Genomic DNA, 20018 nt, shown 5'->3' with positions numbered 1-20018 from the left:
CTTCTTATTCCTCTTGCCATTCTATTTCTTACCTCACTGCTTATTATTACCTAACAATATATTTGACTGACTTATAAATGTTGTCTGTCTTCCTCCACTAGAATTATAGATTCCATGAAGACAAGGATTTTTGTCTTTTTTGTTCTCTGTCACATATCTTGTATTTAAAATAGTGCCTGGAAATAGCAGACGCTCAAGAAATATTCGTGAAATGAATGAGTTTGTGCTTTTATCATTGAGCTGTGTGTTTATCAATTGCTTGATGAGGTATACAAGGCACTGTGTTTAGGCAGATAAAAAGAAATTTAAGATGTGGCGCATATCTTTAAGTTGCTTATAATTTGGTTGGTAAAAGGTACCCATGTGAGAAGATAACTAATGGTTCCATCACTATAAGGTGCAAGGTATATTAAAATTTGTCACATAGAGGGCACAGTGGCAGGTACTAGGGACAAATGAATATGAAAGTACAGTTCCTTCTTTCAAGCTCTTCTAGGCTAATTGTGATGACATAAAGGAAAACAAGCTATACTCAACTGGATGAGCAAGTGCCCAATAATTGGTACAGATGCTGATGGGAGATCAGGTGGGAGGGGTTCATCAGAGAGGCCAGAGGTGGCAGGGTTCACCTTAACACCTGGGTCTGGAAAACCCAGGGAACTCAGAGAGGTCTGGTGTGGCTAGAACATGGGGTGTGAGGGTAGGGAAGAGGGAAGATGAGGCTGGCAAAGTGGATCACAGAGAGCTGGTGAAGGCCCTTCAGTCCTATTGAAGAGTTTGAACTGCGTTCTGTAGGTGGGGAAGAGCCCCCTGAAAAGCTTCTGAAGAGTGGATTGAAGTGATCATGTGTGATGTTAGCTTAGACCTGATGATAGGTCGGGAAGGACTGAAGTCACAGAGTGGTTAGGAAGTTCCTATACTAATTCAGGTGAAAGATGACAAAGGCCTGAAGTATAACAGGAGCTATGAAAAGGGAAAGAAGGTGATGGACTGGAGAGAGTTTGAAGGGAGAGTCAGTGCATCAAGGTGAGTAATTACTCTGAGGGTAGAAGAGGAGGGTTTGGTGAAGATAACGCTGTAGTTTCCGACTTGGGTGACTGGATGGTTCATAGAACAGAGAAAGGAGAATGTGGCCTGAGTTGAGTGGCAGACGCAGGGAGGGTAGAGGTGATGGCAGAGATAGGTGGTTCCTGTTAGTACCCTGGTGAAAGTGAAGTCACTCAATTGTGTCTGACACTTTGCTACTCCGTGGACTGTAACCACCAGGCTCCTCTGTCCATAGCATTTATCCTTGCCTGGAAATTACCCTGGTAGGTCTGCCCTTGACCTCACTGAGTTCCCTGATGTCCGCCTATAGAATATGAATAGTGGCAGGGCCAGGAGGTGTTGAGCCTGTCCCCAGGGCTGACTCCTGGAGCTTCAAGTCACAGCTGCTCCTCTGCCCACTACCTGCAGCGTCAAGGAACAGTGCAGACCAGGCCAATCCCAGCAGTAAGGAGGAGGAGGAGGTGTGGTGCCTGAGGACATCTCCAAGGGCCCAGAGGGGAGCCAACAGGAAGCAGAAAGGAGGCTTGCAGTGCCTGGGAGCCAAGTTCAGCTCAGCTCTATTTTGGGTGACAACATTTACAATGTTCCTTCACCCAGAATCATTCCGCCTGCCCGCCCGCCTTCAGTGTTTCCAGCTGATGGATTCTCACGCCTACTTAACAACTGGCTGGGTTCAGGGGCTCCCGAGCTCACTGAGTGCTGCCTTTCGGTCCCCTCAATGTTCAGCAGAGTGGCCAGGTTGCTAGGCTGGCTCCCTGCATGGCTCTTCAACAGAGGAAGCTGAAAGGGTGGTACAGAACCTGGAAGCAAAGAGAGGTGGTGATAGGAAGTGTCAGAGTTCGGGCACAGAGGTGTGTAGGCAATTGACTTGTGTTTCTGTGCTTCACTTCCTCTGAAAGACCAAATTACCGAGGGAGAAAATGCCTGCTAATGATAATATTTTGTGTTTCCACATCTCATCTAAGAACCTCTGGACACAAGATCTGCTGTTGTCCTAGCTAAATTTGTGGGCATTTATAGTTCATGTTTAAGGCCCTGCAGATATCATGTGGAAGGGACAAGTGTCATTCTTCTAAAATGAAAAACCTGAGTATTATACATTCATTGTAGAAAATACACAGGAGTATAATGAGAAGAATAGAATAATCCCATTATTCAAAGGGAACTCTGGCCAATACATTGATATTGTTGTTGTTTTTTTCTGCTCATGTATGTGTATATTTTTCAGGGTGTGCATAGGCTTGTGTGTGTGCATGCATGTCATCTTTGCCCAGGCTCCCTCCCTCTGGGTGGGTTTAGAACAGCGCTGCATACTCCCTCCACTTCAAAGTGTTCTCACTCAGAGTGTATTTCCCATATAGTCTGGGTGGTTTCCCTCCTACGACTCTCCTCTTTCAAAAATGAAATCACGCTTCTTGTAAAAAGACTGCTAATTTTTTTAGGATGGGGTGATGTTCGGAGAAACTCAGCAGGGGACAGTGTGCAGTGGAGAAGGAGAAATTGCAATGCTATAATAATCTTGCCCCCTGAACAATTCGATTCCAAAGAGCCACAGGGTACCAGGAGAGAACTTTCAGTCCCTTCCCTTTCTCCGTGAGCATTGCTGGATGGGGCAAGACAAGCTAGACTTGCCCTCGAGCTGAGTACCCAGCCATAGTGGATGAGCAGAGAGCTGTGGGCATTACCAAGAAAGCTTTTCAGAGTAATGGGCATCTCTTGAAGAAAGATACCAAGTCACCATAGGCCTCTCTAACCAGCTTGTAAGGTGCAGATTCTCTGCTGATGTTTTTGGTTTGGGTTCACCTGAAAGAATCTGATATGAGGACATGGGTACAGTTTATTTGAGAAGAAATCCCATGAGGCAGAAATGAGGAAACAGTGTGCATGGGAGTGAGGCAGGGGAGGAGGGGGAGCTAATACATGAGGGTAGCATTAAGGTGCCTACTGTGGACAGTGGGGACTCATTTCTACCAGGACTTCCTGAGAACTGCACAGAGTGCCCTGTGGGATTGTCTGCTGGCAAGATGCGAGCCTGGAGCTTTTATCCACTTGCTCCCACTCCCCATTGACTAAGCAGCATCCTTACATGTCAGAAATGGCCCCATGGGGCTGTAGGCTTGAGGTGTGACCCTGTCTGCAAGGATGGGCCTGAGCTCACACAGAACAGCTGTGCAGTAATATCAGGTGGGCCGGGGAAAGTGATGTGGGGCATCAGACAGAGGTTATGCTAGGACTTGCACATTTTAGAACCCTTCTTGGTGTTGCCTATTTGAGCAAACTCTTTCCCCTGTCTTGACTCCTCCTCCTCTCTTCCCCTATTCCTACAATTCTCTGCTCTTATCCCATATTTTGAGTGACAGTATGTTTCTTTGACTCTGGATGGTAGGTGTTGTTTGTTTTCAGCCAACTCCCCAATTCTGAAACCTTTAGCTCAAAATTGTGATTTTAGCCTGCTCAGGAGCAAGCATCGGGCCTCTTGAGAAGCAAGATTGTCTACCTCATGTGATTTTGAGTTCTGCACTTCTTGCCGCATCACTGGTTGAGATAGACTCAAAGATGACAGGGTTGAGAAGAGGAGAGGCAGGTTCTCTTGAGCTGCAGCCCCCTGACTGGATAGGGTTCTGATTCGGATGTAGAGGTGATCTGGTGGGGCTCTGGTCTGGGCTTGGTCTACCAGGAGACCCCAGCACAGGCTTACCTGTGTGTGCCTGAGATGGAGCCATAGGTGGTCCGCCAGGGCTTCTGGTTTGGTCTAAATATGTAAGCATTGACCACGCTAAAGGCCTTTCTGTGACCTCTGTGGTTTTTTTCAGAACAGTATTCTGACGTGTAAGTTTTTGGAGGCTGTATTAGGATTGGTCTCTCATTTTTCTAGTGTAGAAATTAGAGGCTTAGAGAGGTTAAGTGACTCATTCATAGCTGTGTCACTTGTCACTGGTGGCAGAGGGTGCTAAAGCCAGGCCTCCTGACTTCTGACTTCCAGTTCCTGACTTTCCACCTCCCATCGCCCCCCATCAGCCAAAGGACACAGAAACAATATCCACACCCCTCCCCTGCCCCCACACCTGTCTTGTTCTATCTCTAACTTCAGACCTCTAGCCAGGTTGTAGCACTATACAGAGAGGGCCCAGGCTTTCTTCCCCACATCCCTCACCACTTTTAGCTCAGGTCTAGGCAGAGATGTTCAGCGAAAGTGTCCTGGTTTCCCTGGAGGGACAATGCTCAGAGTAGCTGAGTGCCAGGAAGGATTAACTTCGGCCCCTCCGCAGGTGGGACCCCGGCCCCTTCAGAGCGGACCTGTGTTTCTGTGTGGCAGACCTTGGCCTGCAGGCGGCAGGCTTGGCTGTTCTTCATAAGGAAAGTTTATCTGCTTACTTTTCCTGGAAATTTGCTCCATCCTAGGGCTGGTTTCTGGCTGAGGGAGGGCATCTTCTTTAGGACCACTAAGCCTGTACTCTAGGGGCTGCCTTCATCTATTTCTGCTCTGTGGCAGACGCTGCCCCATGTGGCCGAGTAGCTCTGCTGTGTCTGTCCTTCACCAGGGATTAGAGAGTGAGTGGTACCTTCCCTTAACTTCTGCAGCGGGTCTGTTTTGTTGACCTTTGCTCTCCCATCTTCTTCACCAAAGAGCCTGGGAAGTGCTGTTTGGAGACTGAGTCAGCTCACTGCATAACCCCTCAGAGCAGTGTTGCTAGACCATGTGTCTGATGATCTTTAGAAGATCATTCCATTTATTCCCTCTGTTCTTTGAGTTGTCAGAACTTTGAATGTTTAGAGCTAGGGAGTTGAAACAAGTCAAAGGCAGGGACTGAGCTCTAGCAGTGCCTTTGGAGGGGCAAAGGAAAGGGGGGGTCATTTTTATGTTCTTCATTCCTCAAATTAAAATTTGAGGGTTTTCCTACAGTTTCCCCTTGGGCTTTTAAATGAGATTATATAGCAAATATTTATTGGGTGCTAATCACATGTGCCATTATTTTGGGACTTCAAAGCAGTCTCAGAGTGATCTCTGTCTTCAGGCAGCTTCTGTTATAATTGGAGAGACAGGGCACACATGGCAGAGGCCAGGCCAGGCAGGTTTTTCGTGCCAAAGGAAGGGCATGCCTGCTAAGCATATCGGAGTTCTCAGGAGGGAGAGAAAGCACTATGGATAGATCTGGTCAAGAGAAGCCTTCGTGGAAGAAATGAGATTTGAGTCAGGTTCCTGAAGGGCATGAGATTTTCTTACAGTAGGTGTTACAGCAGTGTCCCTTCGGAATAAGTCTTTATTGCACATTTTTTTAACACGTTCATCATCACCAATGTAAGAATCCTAGGGATGAGGTTGTTTAGTTTCTAGGTGTTCATCAGAGCATTGTTTATAATGCCAAAGATTGGAGACAACCTAAATATCCATCAATGAGGCATGAGTTCACTAGCTTATGGCCTCCCATAGTCACCATATTGTGAAACAACCATGCAACCATCACACATCATTTTTGCAGAAATTCACTAATTGACATTAAAAAATATTCACAATAGATTAGTCAGTGACAAAAAATATATCAGGTTTCAAAATACTATGTCCAGTAGGACAAATACAAATTTGTATTTGTTAACATGGTAACATGCTAGAACATGATGGTTTTGTTAATTTTTTGGCTTATCCATTTTCTGTTTTTGCTGCATGTCCATTGACTATTCAGTAAATAATTTCTGATGTTTCCCCTCTGTTTCAACAAAAGAATTGGAATGTCCTGTAACAATTTTGGGTGGACTGGTCCAGTGGAGTCACCTATCCCTTATTCTGTGGAGATGATTGCCCTTAGTTCACTCTGGTCTTTGGTTCCTGAAAAGATAAGTTGTCTGGCAGAGATGGGAGGCACTGGGTAGCCTGCTCATTTCTGGGCCAGAGAGCAGTGCCTGAGAGAAAGCCTCTAAGTGCTCCTTCCAGTTGTGGGAACCTACATATTCCCCCAGCGTGCGGCAACTGGAGCTGAGTGGCTCCTGTTGGCGTATGTGGGAGCCCTGTGTTTTCAATCCAGTCTTCTTCATACTTTGTATTCTAGTCAGGGCATCAGTGCTGCCCACTGTCTAGCTAATTACAGTGCTGGGAATAAAAAGGTGCTTTTGAGATTCCAAACCTCTGAGCTTACAAGACCAGGGGGGATAGAATCCATCTTTTGGCAGTAGAGGTGGGAGATAGCATCTCTGTTCCCTGAAAAGCTCATTCGGATAACCTGTTTGGTCTGGATGCTGTGTCTGCAGTGGCTGTCCTATGAATGTCACATTTGGAGATTTGGGTGCTTGCATTTTCTTCCCTTCCAACAGGTTTGAGATTAATGTGTACAGTATCCTAATTTGAATGCTAATTAGTATTTTAAAAATACCCCTTTTATCATATCATTTCCCAAATCTAAAACCTTCCGTCTCTCCTCATTGCCTCTAGGCTCGAGTCCAGACTCCCCAGCCTGGCATCTAAGGCCTTCCACATTCTAACCTACCCTTGCTCCACACCCTTATTCCCACTACTGGCCTCCTTTAACCCTTTGCAGTTCATCAGAGCCCTTCCGTTCATTTTTTGGCCCCCAATACGTTTGCATGCAGACTCCTGTGTGTCCCTCTTCTCTGAATTGCCCTCTTCTTGTCAGTTTTACTCTTCTTTCCCAGGCCAGCTCAGCTCTTTCCTACAGTGATCCCTCCTGGGCTAAATGCTTTACTGTCTGTACTACTCTATTTGGCATTTTTAAAAACTGGGGTAAAAACCATGTAACAGAAAAATTACCACCTTAACCATTTTTAAAAAGGTTTTTGTGTGTGTGTGTGTGTGCGTGCTCCATTTTTAAAGTCTGTATTGAACTTGGTACAGTGTTGCTTCTATCTTATGTTTTGTTTTTTTGGCCACGAGACATGTGGGATCTTAGCTCCCCAACTGGGGATAGAACCTGCACCTCCTGTGTTAGAAGGTGAAGTCTTAATCACTGGACCACCAGGGAAGTCCCACCATATTAACCATTTTTAAGTGTGCAGCTCAGGAGTGCTAAGTTCACTCACATTGTTGTGTTACAGATCTCTAGAGTTTTTCATCTTGCAAAACTGAAACTCTATACCCCATTTTGCTTTATTTGGCATTTTATCAAGGATCCTGTTGTGATATCATAAATGTTGAACCATTTATTTGAAGTAGCATTCAGTGAGCTCCAGTGTTCCAGGTAAGTCCTCAGTAGGGTCTAGGGCAATCCGAAGCTAGAAGAGACACAGCCGTCAAACACAAAGCGTTCACAATTGTTGTGGAAGAAGAGTTTCTGTGTCATTTTTGTATATCTCATGTCCTTAAATAGATGATCTGGGAGGCCTCTTCCTATGAACCACAACAATTTCTGTTTGGAGCAAGGCAGAATACTAAACAAATACTAAATAGATTTAGTCCCTGGCCTCCCTATGACACTCAGGATAAAGCTAGGCATCCACTTACCATGTGTTATTCGGTAATTGCATGTGCTGATGTAAATGTGTTCTTGAGCTATTTGAGAGGTCTTTTTGTGCTCCTACTAGACTGTGAATTATTTTAAAAGAAAGAACCTTGTCTATTCTTTCTTCATAACAAGCTTACTCTTATTATTTTGTTTTATAATAAACACAGTGTGTGCTTGTCAAAGAAATAAGAAAGCAGAGCAGAAAATACAGACAAGCAAAGGAACATGCATACCAGTAATTAATGTAGTCTCACTCACCCACAGTAACTGCTGTTCACTCTGTGCTCTGTCCTTCCAGATATTTGACTCTTCAGACTTGGACATATATACCGATGCATTTTTAAACAAAAGTAAAATCCTATCATGGATACGTACTCCTTTTATTAGTGTAGTATGGTTTAAATATCTTTACCTGTCAACAGACAAATTTCTATAATATAGTTTTGATACAGCAAATGTTTATTAAAGACCTATACTGTGGCAGGGGCTTCCCTGGTGGCTCAGTGGTAAAGAATCTGCCTTCCAATGCAGGAAATGTGGATTCAATCCCTAGGTCAGGAAGATTCCCTAGAGAAGGAAGTGCATCCTACTCCAGTATTCTTGCCTGGGAAATCCCATGGACAGAGGAGCCTGGTGGGCTACAGTCCATGGAATCACAAAAGAGTCGAACACGACATAGCAACTAAACGACAACAGCACTGTGGCAGGCACCCATTTAGATGTTAAGAATAAACAATGAAGAAAGCTTTCTTGAAGGTTACATTAAGGGTTGGGGTTAGAGGAGATGCTAATAAAATGAATGAATGAACAGAATAATTCCATATATTAACAAGAGTTATTAAGAACAAGTGATGTGAGGCTGTCTGGGGCACTACTTTAGATCAGATGGTCCAGGAAAGTCTCTCTGAAGAAGGAAATGTTGGACTGAGATCTTAATGATGCTGAGAAGCTACCATATAGAGATCAGGGGGAAGAACATTTCAGAAAAAAAGAGCAGCTAATAAAGGACCAAAGCTTGGGAATAAGCTTGGCATGTTTGAGGAACTATGAGAAGGTCACTGTGGCTACAAGAGAGTGAGAAGAGGGGGAAATTGTGTATTAAGTCAGAGGTGGGTGTAGATAAGACTTTTTATAGGGTCCTATTGGGCCTTGTAAGACCTGGTCAAGACTTTGGATTTTATTCTAAGGTCAGTGAGAAGCTGTTGGAGGAAACTGGGATGATTAGATTTGTTTCAAGAAGATTGTGCTCCATAAATGTAATTCACCTCATTAACAGATTAAAGAGAGACGAAATCCCCACCTCATTATCTCATTAGATTCAGAGAAAACTTTGATAAAAATCAACACCCAAAAGAGGAAAACACCACACAACAATCTGTTGTCTTCACCAAGTAGATTACAAGAGGGGAAAAAAGATTCAAAAGGCATATTTAAGAATTAAGTAAATGCTTATCACTAAGTGAAAGAAGTCAATCTGAAAAATCTCCATATTGATTGCAAGAATCCAACTATATGACATTCTGGAAAAGGTGAAACAATGGAGACAGTAGAAAGATCATTGTTTGCTAGGGGCTGGAGCAGAGAGAAGAATGAATAGGGAGAGCATGGAGGATTTCTAGAGCAATTAAAATTCTCTGTACGACACCACAGCAATGGATACTGTCATTATTTTGGTTTATTTGTTCAAACCCATAGAATGTACAACACCAAGAGTCAGCTATAATGTAAACTGTGGACTTTGGCTTATTATGATGTGTCAAAATATTATGATATGGCAACATATCCATCAGTTGTAACAAATGTACTGCTCTTGTGGGGGTTGATAATATTGGGGGATGTCATACATATGTGGGGGCAGGGTATATGGGAAATCTCTGTAACTTCCCCTCAATTTTGCTGTGAATCTAAAAAGCTCTTTGAAAAAAAGTTTTTTTTTTTAAAAAAATACTTCTATTACTTTAAACTTAAAAAAAATTTTATTTTACATTGGAGTATAGTTGATGAACAATGCTGCGTTAGTTTCAGATATACAGCAAAGTGATTCAGTTATACATATACGTGTATCTATTCTTTTTCAAACTCTTTTCCCATTTAGGTGTTATAAAAATATTGAGCAGAGTTTCCTGCGCTCTACAGTAGGTCTTTGCTGGTTATCTATTTTAAATACAGCAGTGTGTACATGTCAATGCCAAACTCGCAAACTATCCCTCCTCCCCACCCTTCCCCACTGGCAACCACAAGTTTGTTTTCTAAGTCCCTGAGTCTATTCTGTAAATAGGTTCATTTGTATAATTTTTTAAAAGGAGTCTTAATTATTTTTTTAAAAAGACAAATTAGGCAATACTAAACCTGGCATGCTGCGATTCATGGGGTTGCAAAGAGTCAGACACAACTGAGTGACTGATCTGATCTGATCTGAAACCATAGTGTTTAGAGATTCATTTTTGGGTGATAAAACTACCTCCCAAAATAAGGAGGTGATTACCAAAAAGTCAACAGAACAGTTACTCTTAGGTAAGAGGAAGAAGGGGCTTATAAGGGAATGGACCCAAGTAAGGCTTCTGGGGTGGCTGGCTTTGTCTTCTTTCATGGAGGTTGTTTACAGAGCTGTTAGTGTCTTGCTTGCTCTCTGTTTCAGAACCAAGGAAAGACTTTGCTGAAATGCTAGTCTTATAATAATTAAACTGTATATTTGTTTTGTACTGTTTTCTACATTTGTGTTATTTTAGCTGTTAAAAAAAGTTCTAAAAATTCAATAACCAATCTTGATAAAATAGAATGAAAGGGAATTTCCTCACCAGACAAGAGTGACTATAAAAATACTAGAGCAAACAGTTTATTTTTTCTTTTAATGGTAGGGGTTTGCAGTTTTATTTAGTTAATTAGTTAGTTGTGGCTGTGCTGGGTCTTCACTGCTGCATGGGCTTTTCTCTAGATGCAACAAGCAGGGGCTACTCTTTAGTTATGGTGAGCAGGTTTCTCATAGTGGTGGCTTCTCTCGCTGTGGAGCATGAACTCTAGGGCTTGAGAGCTTCGGTGGTTGTAGCACGTGGGCTCTAGAGCACAGCCTCAGTAGTTGTGACACACAGGCTTAGTTGTCCCAAGGGATGTGGGATCTTCCTGGATCAGGGATTGAACCTGTGTCTCCTGCATTGGCAGGCAGATTCTTTACCACTGAGCCACCAGGAAAGCCTTAACAATTTAAGTGGGGAAATGTTAGAAGTATTCACTTTAAAATCAGGAAAGAAACAAAGGTTCCCTTTATCAGTAGTGCAAAAATATAAGAAAAAGAAGTGAGAAGCATACAAATTAGAAAGGGAGAAATGAAATAGTCATTATGTGCATTATGTTTCATTTGTACAGAAAATCCCAAACAGTATACAAATGATTAGAAATAATAGAATTTAGCCAGTTAGCTTGATATAAGATTAATATGGAAAACTTATTTGTTTCATACACTAAAAACGAGCTACAAAAGAGGAGAATTTAAAATGTGATGAGACAAAATGAAATACGTAAGAATTCATCTAATAAAAGGTGTACAAGTCTTCTACAGGAAAAAAAAAGTTGCAGTTTCATTAAGAGGGATTAAAAGAAGAACTAAATAAGTAGAGGGAGATATCATACTTATAGATAGGAAATTTTAATATCATAAAGATGTCAATCCTCCAGTTCTTCTCTATTTGATCTGCAGATTCAAATTAAAACCCCAACAGGATTTTTCATGTTACCTGATAGGGTTTCTGAAATTCCCAAAAAAGAAAAGTGGGAGGGAAGACTTGCCCTGGCAGATATCAGGGCTTATTATGAAACTAAGCTAACTAAGACAGTGTGTGGTATGGGCACGAGGGTACACAAATTGACCAAAACAATGGAGTTCAGAAACAGGCTCAAATAGATACGGAACTTTGGATTATGGTAGAAGTAGAGTGCCAAATCAGCAGGGAAGTAAAGAAACATATAATAAATGGAGGTTGAAAATAATCGTATACTAAAAGGTAAAATTGGATCCCTTCCTCACACCATATAAAAACCATTAACTCCAGATGGTTTAAGGATTGAAATGTAAAAAAAAAACAAAAACCTACAACTTTAAAACTATTAGTAGAAAATATAGGTGATTGTCTTTTAGAATTTGAGTAGGGAAAGATTTTTAAATAAAACACAAAAATGCCAACTACAAAAGAAAAATAGATACATGTGACCATATTACTATTAAGAATTTTTATACATCAAAAAACATTTTAAAGAACATGAAAAGATAATTTACAGACTGGGAATAGATTTTTGCACCACACACAATCAGCAAAAGGTTAGTGTTAGAAATACATAAAAACAGGGGCTTCCATGGTGGTCCAGTGGCTAAGACTCCATACTCCCAACGCAGGGGGCCCAGGTTTGATCTCTGATCAGGGAACTAGATCCCACATGCTGCAACTAAGACCCGGCACAGCCAAATAAATGAATAAGAAATATATAAAAACAATTCCTAGAAAGTACGAAAAACACTAACAACCCAAATGAAGAAAAGCGAAAAAAAATGGATGAATGATGTAAAGCATTTCACAGAACAGGAAGCACTTAAGATCCATACAAATATGAAGAGATGTTCAATGTCATCAGTGATCAGAGAAGTGCAAATTAAGACTGCAATTAGATAATTTTTGGTACCTATTTGATTGGTAAAATTTTTTAAGTTTTGTGATATTAAGTGTCAGAAAGGAGGCAGATCCACAGTCTCTTCAAAACTGCTGATGGGAGTGTAAATTAGTGAACAATTTGGAAAACAATTAAAGTTTAACATTCATATACCCTAAAATGCCAACATTCTGCTCCTAGATACATATCTAAGAGAAACTCTTGCATATATACAATAAGTGGACCAGAATGTTCATGGCAGCATTATTTACAATAATAATAATTTAGGAAAACCCCCTAAATGTCCATTAATGAGAGACTAGGTCTATAAACACAATGGAATATTAGGCAGCAGTTTAAATGAATGAACTATAGTGACATTCAAAAGATAATGCATGTCACATGTTTTTTTCATTAAATAAAAAATAACTTTAATAAAATATACATATTTAGGAATTTCATAGATGCAATAACAATATATACAAAATTTAAAAAGGGAATGAGGATTCAGGATGATAGCTGTCTGGTATGGGAGAAGGAGATAGGATGGGTGGGAGCCAAATGGTTCGATGCCGGTGGTTGTCAAGATCCTAGCTTTTACATTAGGTGGTGGGTTTATGAGTGCTTATTATGTTAAAACAAAAACAGTTACCTAGGTAGCCAGTCATCAAGCTAGCCAGCCCTGGCTGCTGTGTGGTTGAAGGGGGTAAAAGTAGGAGCAAGGTGACCAGTTAGGAGGCTGCAGAGTAGTCTGGGGGAAGGGGCTGCTTTGAACTCAGATAGTGGCAGGTGTGTTTGAAAATAATGGACGGAATCAGAACACATTTGGGAGGTAAGGGGGGACTTGCTCTACTGGCTTAGATGTGGGAAGTAAGGCATAATCTATTCCATGAAGCTCCATCATTTATTTAACAATCTGCTCATATAGTCTAGATGGTTTACAATTTTTTTTGCCCCCAAACATGTCTAAAATGAACATTCTTATAACTTAATCTTCATACATCTTGAATTAATTTCTTTTTTATCTTGAATTAATTTCTTAAATTCAGTTTCCAGAAGTGAAATTGTTATACCAAAGGATATGTGAAATTGTTATACCAAAGGATATTTAATAAGGCTTTTGATACCTGTTGCCGAATTACCTTCCTGAAAGGTTGTGCTCTTGTAGCTCCTGCTAGCAGTATGAACCGCTACCCACCAGGGAGGGTTGTTCCATCCTTTTCTCCTTCAAGAGCTCTGTGCTCAGAATGGTCTCACTGCAGCTAAAGGCATGTGTATCTTCCTAGTAATTTCCCCAGGGATAATTTTTGTGTGTTTGTTTGGTCTCCCTTTGGCCAGGATCCTTAACATTCAGAGAGCATTCCCTGCTTCCTGCAGCGGACATCCTTAGAGCTTTGAACTCCTGCAAGGGGTCCTTCTCTGGAGCATGCAGTCCAGGACATGAGATGACTTCATCTCCCTCTCCTTGGGAAAGGCTCATAACATGTGGCTCAGAGAGATCCCTTCCCTTCTTTTCTGCAAGAGTCTTCCACTCAGACTCTGCCCATCCCCAACCCTTCAAGACCCTTGAGGATTTCTAACAAATTTAGGAGTTTTTCTGACTCACTCAGGTAAAGCTTAAGCAGGCATGTGAGATAAGTAATCAATCAATGACTAAAATTCATGTACCCCCAGAGCCTCTGGAGCTGTGCTGTCCAATGCAGTAGCCATTAGATGCAATTTAAATTGGAATTTTAAATACTTAAAAATAAATAAAACTTTACATTCAGAGTCTCAGTTACACTGATCACATTTCAAGTGCTCAGTATGGAACATTTCCATAGCCACACTAAGTTCTATTGGCTGGCACTGCTGAAGCTGGGTTACTCAGGAAATATTCCCAGCAGTCCTTTTAGGTGCAGGGTTGGGATGGTCAGTGAGAGTGGGTGAAAGTTATTGGTATCAACCAATATGACTTGCTAGGTTTCTCTTTGCTGATCCAGAAATAGGTTCTCATCACATCTAGGTTCTTTTTACCTTTTCCTCACTGGCCCTGAACAAGGGACTCCAATTCTACTACTGTTATGTCTTAAGACCTGTGATTATGTGTATTTTATAAGAAAAACCTTGATGACCAGTTCACGACATTGACCAAACCAAGCCAAAGCCCTTTGCCTCCAGTGCAAAGTCCTAGAAGGGAAATCCCATGGGGGCTGTGCCTGATGTGCAAACAGCCTGAGGTTTCTCCACGGTTTGCACTGGACCTAAGGACGAATGTTGGACTGGAGCCAGAAATTCATTCCTTTCTGTTACCTCAGTTTCTTCCTGTGTAGGATGGGGATGAAGCTGCATCCTAAGATGCAAGAAAGGAGTGCTTAGGGATGATGAAGCTCCAGGTTCTATCTTTTTACTGCCCTAGAGTTGTGCACCATGTCCTCTGCCCATGTCCATACCCTGCATATGTCCAAACTCCGCTATAAGAAGCAGCCCTTCCCAATGGCCTAAATATAGGCCTGGGAGCCCCGAATGCCACATTCGAGTCTTGGCTTGTACGCTGACTCATGATATGACTGTGTAAGTCACTTCCCCTCTCCTCCTAATGGGCCATCAGGAGTGGGGGGAGGACCATGGCCCTGAGTCACCTCCCAGAGAAGAGATAATTAGGGCTCATTGAGGCAGAGAGGTGGCAGGCTGAAAGGATGACAGAAGGAGCGGATCTAGTGAGGGCTCAGAGGAGGGGCCCAGTGTTCACACTACCCAGGAGAGCTCTCTGCTTAGGTCTGGAAGCCTGGGATCTGTTAGCTTCAGAAGGTCTGTACACTTCCTTGAATTATGAACGAGAGTATGCGGGTACAAGTGTGCATGCATTTTTCTGTGGAGGGTCCATATTTTCATCATATTCTCAGTGAGTTAAGCTAACCGTCAGGAGGTTCTAAATTACAGCCTTCGGAGGTCTGGCTGCTTGGCCTTACTGGGTGCTGAGGGAAGGAGCTGCCCTTCCTGCCTAGGGAGGAACAGTGAGGACCAGGCTTCCCCAGAGCTCAGGGGGCAGCTCTGCTGAGTGAAGCTCTGAGAACAACCCATGCAGAAGGGCCTGGCCAGCAAGTATTTCATGAGTCTGTACCAATGACCCAGCACCGTCAGGCCCCTGGGGTGGAGCTGAAATACTTTGTGGCTCGTTTTCATCTCTCATCTCCTACCCCTAAGGTCTGCTTCTCCCAGATGTTTGGCCCCAAATGAGGATTTTATCTATGTGTGCACACCCCAGAAGATAAGGCAGGAGTGCACGCGCCGTGAAAACAGTCATCTGAGGAAGCCATTTGGGGAAGCGGAAAGGCTGTTAGGCTGGCTGAGGGCACCTGGGTCCTAATTCTGATATCGACCTTAAATCAGTCACGTTGTGACATTGGTTGTCACTTAGCTTCTCTGTGTTTATTATGCCGTCTATAAAATGGGCTAACTTGGGGACTTCCCTGGCAGTCCAGCAGTTAAGACGCTGTACCTCCAATGAGGCACAGGTTCAATCCCTGGTCAGGGAATTAAGATCCCACATGCCACATAGCCAAAAAAAAAATAAAGGCTAACTTCCTCTGCCCTGATACTGACAGTGGCTGTTTTGAAAAATGAAAGGGAATTTAATATAAATTAGCACTTGTTGTGTTTTCTCATTTTAAAGCTAATATATGCTCATGGTAGGAAATATGGAAAACTCAGAAACATGTCATGAAAAAAAGAAAACTCATTCACAATTTCACCATGCTGAAATACATCCTCTTATGAAGCCTTAGTAATCTTCCTTCCAAGTCATTTTTCCATGTATATATATTTTTCTTCCTTATTAGATCTTAATGTTCATATACTTTTATATACTGCTTTTCTCCCCCATTATCACAATGTGCTTATTTACCCAAATCATTAATTATTCTTCAGAAACCTGATTTTTTAAAGGCTGATGTTTCATCATCTGAAAGAGTCAAAACTTTATTGAACAAATCCCCAAGTATAGGCCACTTATAAACTGCTTCTAAATATTTCATTATTATAAAGAATGCCATGTTGGGAGTTCCCTGGTGGCCTAGTGGTTATGATTCTGGGCTTTTGCTGCTGTGGTTTGGGTTCAATTCCTGGTCAGGGAACTGAGACCCTACAAGATGCATGGTGTAGCCAAAAAAAAATGAAAACAAACAAGCAACAACAACAAAATGCTGCGTTGAACAATCTTATAGTTAAATCATTGATTCATCTCTCTCTCTTTACAGTAAATTCTTAGATATTATATATATATTTATATATGTAATGATACATCTGCAAGGCATTGATGAGAATGGATGAATACATTCATCATGAATGTATAGCCTTATACACCCATTGCAATAGGCATTTTTGTATATATGAAGTGAATATTTCCATGATCCTGGTGGGGAGATAGGGGTAGGGGTAGAATTTTGCAATAGAACTAGTGCCTATTTCTCTTTCTTTTTTAGAGTTGTCTTATGCCAGAAAAACAAATCATTTATGGTAAGAAACTCTGTAGTATGAGAGGGCAGGGAGTTTAGGCAAAGCATCATTAAAAAAGGAACGAACAAACAAGCTCTCGCCTAAGTGTTTGAAACTGTGGGTTCCAGTCCACACCCTACATAAATTGTTCATAACACGAGCAGGTCACATTATTTCTGGGGCTTGGGGAGACAAAACCTATCTGATGAAGGAATGTTGTGAAGATGTCATGAAATTGTGTGAACTCACCGAAGGTGTCACAGTGTAGGAAAGGTTATTTCACCATCTTTTATAACGAGATGATGGGCTGGTGGGAGGAGGAGAAACAACAAAGAAACAGAGGCAAAGAAGGCCAGTTTCTGAGGGACTGAGGGGGCAGTGAGGCTGGAAAGCCTCACAGGGAGCATGATCGAGGCCCGGCATAGGATTGCCCTGAGAAGGAGCAGCACCCGGATGGGCCAGGGCCCCCTTTAGGCTGGGCCTTGCCCTGGGTCAGTTCTGCCCTGGGGAACCACTCCCAGCTTAAAGCGCTGATGCATCACAAGAAACAGGGACCCTCCTCATTTGTCCCTCGGTGCCTTGGGGTTCCACCCTCTGTAAGGCAGTTTTAGTGGCTTGTCTGGTCAAACTCACAGCCACCTTCTCTTTCAAATCTTAAGATAGGCTGGGTCCTGGGCTGTGGGAATGGGGCAGGGAGGCCACTCTGATCCATCTGCTTACCTCAAGCACAGAATCTGAGAGAATCATCCCAGAATATCTTGGGTGAGGTGGTTCCTCCCTGTCCACAGGAATGTGCAACACTCCCCACCCTCATCAGCCAGATACCGAGTGTCATAAACAGAGGCAGTGGTACTGAGCAGTTGGGCCAGTTAATCCCCCAGACGTCAGGGCCTGGCCTGGCAGAGATGGGAATGAGGCTGATAAAGCCTGATGAAGGGGAGCCATGGGAGGACATGGATACGGAGTGGATGGTATGTACCCCTGTTAAGGCAGCTCATAAAAGTCACCCCTGGGTGTGGCTGCTTCTTAGCCAGCTGAGAATCCGTAGACAGAAGGGCTGGTCTTCAAAGTCTGTCCTCCCAGCTCTCTGTCCTGGGGGAAAGCAGGCACCTTGTAGGGAGGTGGGAGGAAGGTAGAACCTATGAACTGGAAAGAATTACCGGAATTCACTGAGCCCATCCTGAGCTGGGAGAGACACGGAAGCACACGGTCCCAACCCTCAAATAGCTTTAACCTGGCTCCCCAGTCTTGGCAGTCATCTGCTGGTCATTGTGCCACTTCTCTGTGCTGGCTGACTACAATTTCTGGAAAAGCATCTAATGAGCAACTGGAGACACTATAAATGCACTCAGTCATGTGGTGCAGGCTAGGAGTGCTGTAGGAGTTCAGAAAAGGCAAAGATCTGCGTGGGCTGAAGGGATCAGAACAGGCTTCAGAGAGAGCAGGGCCAGGGCCCAATGCTTGAAGGTTCAGATCTGTTGTAAAGAGGGAGGGAGGAAGAAGGGAGCAGTGTTAGTGAAGATGAGAGCATCCCCGGATAGCGATGAAGCTGATGAGGCCAGTCCGCCTGGTACCCAGGCTTGTGTGGGGACGCTTGGGGTTGGGGAGCAGTGGGAGGGCGGGGGAGGCAGCCAGATTGTAGATTGCTTTGAATTCTAGGCAGAGGAGTTTAGTCTTCGCTTTATAGCAAATAGAGAGTAGGAAGTATCCCTATTGTGAGGAAGTGTAGAAAGCCATGCCTTGCTGATTACTCCCACGGAAGTAATTCATTTTGCCCTCATCGAGGCTTCCCAGCTCCCCCAAGCCATGGAAGCATCTTCTGAGAGCCGAGCTGTACTAGGCTTGCATGGCCTTGAGGGTGGCTGCAAGCCCCTCTTTCTCTAGCAGCACCTCTATAAGTGGCTCCCTGAACTCTTTCCTGCACTCCTGGCTCGAGGTTGGCAGGCTAAGGTTTGTCAGCATCGGGGGCAGAAGGGAGGGCAGACGTATTAGGTGCTTGCTTGGAGCTCAGCTCTATGCTGAGCAGACATAAACAGGACCCAGCCTCATGCAGAGCTTGACGAGCTTCCCTTTAGGCTTCCTGAAGCCTTCGGAGCTGTAAGGAAGACAGCATCCTGGAACCAGGACATTCTAGGTGAAGTTCTGGAAGTTCTGGGACCTGCCCCTTTACGACTTCCTTATTCTTTTGTTTTTAAACTTTTCGGCCCCACCGTGCCAAATGTGAGATCTTAGTTCCCTGACCAGGGATCGAACCTGTGCCCCCTGCAATGGAAACAGAGAAGTAGTGGACAACTAGGGATGTTCCACTACTTCCTTATTCTTTTTTATATTTTTTAACCTCCTTATTCTTTTTTTAAAATAAATAAATTTATTTTAATTGGAGGCTAATTACTTTACAATATTGTAGTGGTTTTTGCCACACATTGACATGAATCAGCCATGGGTATACATGTGTTCCCCATCCTGAACCCCCCTCCCACCTCCCTCCCCATCCCATCCCTCAGGGTCATCCCAGTGCACCAGGCCTGAGCACCCTGTCTCATGCATCAAACCTGGACTGGCGATCTGTTTACATATGATAATATACATGTTTCAATGCTATTCTCTCAAATCATCCCACCCTCACCTTCTCCCACAGAGTCCAAAAGACTGTTCTATACATCTGTGTCTCTTTTGCTGTTTCACATATAGGGTCATTGTTGCCATCTTTCTAAATTCCATATATATGCGTTAGTATACTGTATTGGTGTTTTTCTTTCTGACTTACTTCACTCTGTATAATAGGCTTCAGTTTCATCCACTTCATTAGAACTGATTCAAATGCATTCTTTTTAATGGCTGAGTAATATTCCATTGTGTATATGTACCACAGCTTTCTTATCCATTCGTCTGCTGATGGACATCTAGGTTACTTCCATGTCCTAGCTATTGTAAACAGAGCTGCGATGGATGTTGGGGTACACGTGTCTTTTTCAATTCTTAACCTCCTTATTCTTGAGGGATGTGGTTTAGAAGCAGAACTTCAGCCAGGCTCTACCAGCTCCCAGACTCTCTGGATTGGTCTCCCTGTGTTCAGGGAAGGGGGAGGGCCGCAGAGGCACAGCGGCAGGCATGCTGACCCTGGCCAGCATGGTGTGCTAAGGCTCACACAAGGGAGAGGCTGAGCAAGGAGGGAAGCAGCTGCTAGAAATGCTGGCCCCCTCTCTCATGGCTCTGTAGGTGGGTAGACTACATTTACTTGCCTTGAACTCTAGCTGTTGATGTGGGAAAAATGACTCAGGCCCCCTTCTGGGAAAGGGGGCTGTTGGAGGAACAGGACAGTTGGGGGTGGGGCGGGGGCCAAGTTCAGACTGGCCCCATGGGCAGCACGCTCTCTCAGGCCACAGCGCCTGTGGGGAGCCCCGC

The 20018-nt window shown here is 43.4% G+C and overlaps 1 protein-coding gene and 1 long non-coding RNA gene across 4 annotated transcripts in view; both read left to right on the top strand.

Moving 5' to 3' along the window:
• Nucleotides 1-20018, top strand: part of NRG2 (neuregulin 2) — a 195113-nt gene that overhangs the window by 45597 nt on the left and 129498 nt on the right. The window lies entirely within an intron of this gene.
• Nucleotides 2-9148, top strand: LOC133251330 (uncharacterized). The gene is made up of 2 exons (XR_009737585.1): nt 2-1026; nt 8687-9148. It is a non-coding gene; the product is annotated as an uncharacterized LOC133251330 (long non-coding RNA).

This window comes from Bos javanicus, chromosome 7, assembly GCF_032452875.1.
Source record: "Bos javanicus breed banteng chromosome 7, ARS-OSU_banteng_1.0, whole genome shotgun sequence".
NCBI lineage: Eukaryota > Metazoa > Chordata > Mammalia > Artiodactyla > Bovidae > Bos > Bos javanicus.
Note: the sequence above shows the minus strand (reverse complement) of the source record. Positions and strands in the feature narration are given on the sequence as shown.